The sequence below is a fragment of the Berghia stephanieae genome, chromosome 4 (genome assembly GCF_034508935.2).
Source record: "Berghia stephanieae isolate SIO BIC M18660-M18661 chromosome 4, UCSD_Bste_1.3, whole genome shotgun sequence".
NCBI lineage: Eukaryota > Metazoa > Mollusca > Gastropoda > Nudibranchia > Aeolidiidae > Berghia > Berghia stephanieae.
In genome coordinates, this window is record NC_088363.1 from 58,547,815 (window position 1) to 58,550,314 (window position 2,500).

A 2,500-nucleotide genomic window follows, 5' to 3' on the forward strand; every position below is an offset into this window, starting at 1 on the left:
ATAATATTGATGAGAGACATAAAGCAAATTGTATGTGCTTGTATTTGCAAGGGTTTCAGAGAGCTCTGACTGAATAATAGCCTTGAATATTTATTCTGTCATACTCTAGAAGTTTTTGACAAAATGAGGTTCATTTTAATCGATCGATTTTATGGGCCTAGTTTCACATTGTTGTAATGGACAATATTTTGCGTCATTTTTGAGATTTTCATTACAACAATGAGCCCATAAAGAATTTGATAATCAGACCTGCAAATAGGTGCACGTCGGTTAGAGCAAATGTCTTAATTGAGAAGACTTAGTTTTATTAACAAACCAAACCAATAAAAACATTAAAAACAGTTGTTACTCAATATCCTATTTTCTGACCTTTTGCCGATAGATTCTATGTTTCTCATCTACTGTATTTGATTCTGACATAAAAACCAGATTCGTGGATCACATAAGATGTGTTCTTCCCATTCGATTGAGTTCCATCTATGTGCATATATTTGCAAGTCTGATAACAGAACCCAAATTATAGGCTTGATTAATCATTGCTGTAATCATTTGCGTTGGTCTGAGAGTATTTCCATTACGTACAACGAGCACATAACAATATGGGTTATCAGACCTGTAAATAAATGAACGTCGAGTTTCTTAAATAAAAACAAGAACCAACACAATCAACTGACGCCATACGTTCGTCATTGCCAAAAAAGAAGCTTCAATTCTTCCATGAGCACTTAAAGACTTAAATTATTGCCAAACTATTTTCAGTGAAAAGATGATGATTGGTTCTCTAGATTATTTTCATTTTATGGCAGCACGCAGACCATTGCAGCCTTCAGAATTGTTTGTTGCTGCGAAAATACCAACACAAATACTGTCAAATTACCCCCAGTTATCAATTTAATCATTATAAAGAGTCATCTTTGACTTCTATGGATTTTATAAAAGAGACATGAAAAAAACCCCCAACAAGCATTTTAGCTTAATCGACGGAACATTAACATGACTATCAACATTGTTATACCAATTTTATGCCCATATAAAGTACAATTACCATCAATTTGCTCATTAGTTGTACAAATGGAATTCCCCAGAATAGTTCTTCATTTTGCTCCTGGATAAATATGTAACCCGCCGTCACAACACGGTATTATGTCGGAGTGAACTAAATTCTCGGAGAAGTGTACTTGTTAAAGTTAAAATTATCTGAAATTCGAAATTTCAGGTTTTTATTTATTGACAACGTATATTATTTCATTCTCCTCAATGAAAAAAATAGATTGGATGAAACCTAAGTCTAGTATTTTATCCGTGAATCCATTTTTTTCAAAATCACCTCGATATAATGCCGGTTTGACGAGAAGGGTCACATTATAGAGACAAGATAAAAGATAAATTATTACCACACGACGACGACAGATAGAAATCTACTTAATAATGTCCCACCTAAAAGGTCTAGGTAGATAGCGCACTCACGTCGGAGAATTATAGAAACATAATTGTTTTATAAGATATATAATTTGGATGGATAAATAGACGGCTAACATTTTTAAATTGAGAGATATTTTGATCCATCGCTTTCACGTGGTATTATGCCTTGGCGTGAAAGAGAGAAAGAAAGAAAGGAGAGAGAGAGAGAGAGAGAGAGAGAGAGAGAGAGAGAGGGAGAGAGAGAGAAGGGGGGGGGGAGAGAAATATAATGAAAGAGAGCTAGAGGGGGAAAGAGAGAGGGCAGAACAGAGAGCGTTCAAGATAGAGAGAAAGAGAGAAAAAGAAAGAAAGAAAGAAGAAAGAAAGAAAGAAAGAAAGAGAGAGAGAGAGAGAGAGAGAGAGAGAGAGAGAGAGAGAGAGAGAGAGAGTGTGTGTTGGTCTAATGACTATGTTAACTTAGTTTTTCGAACTTGTGAACATCCCAAAAATACATCTCTCCACATATAGAAACAAAATCAATAAATAGAGATGTGGGGTAGATTATTTATAAAAGCATCCATACCGATCTGAGAGAGGATGTGAGATGTCCAGAGACCCATTTAGTCTCATTTTCAGCTAACATTATGTGAGGAGAGCTCACCAAAATCAATATCAGAAACATATTGATGTTATGCGTTTATGTAAGATACTCACAAGATATGCGCGCCAGTGATCAGTAAGGAAAGCAATAAATGTAAATAAATAATAAGGTGACATTCATTGTCGAAAATTCCATTCAATAGCAGTAACCAATGGTATTATGGCTACATGAAAACATCTGTAAACATTTGGACCTGACTTGAACAATTCAAGCGCATTTTCTGTGTTAACTTGCGACAGCAAATTTTGTACTTAGATTTTAATTTTTTATTTTAAACGGCCATTATCTTGAATACGAAAGAAAAATTCTTTACGTGTAAAAAAAAAATAACATAAGAAAAACCTGAACTTTCTCTTGGACTCGATTGTATGTTGCCTACTTAATGACACTTTATTACAAAATGTCTTTCCGTACTTCAAATACGCCAGGTTCGCTGAT

At 34.5% G+C, this 2,500-nt stretch overlaps 1 protein-coding gene across 2 annotated transcripts in view; it reads right to left on the bottom strand.

The window, feature by feature from the left end:
* LOC144970918 (uncharacterized) overlaps positions 1-2,500 on the bottom strand; it is a 41,073-nt gene that overhangs the window by 15,309 nt on the left and 23,264 nt on the right. The window lies entirely within an intron of this gene.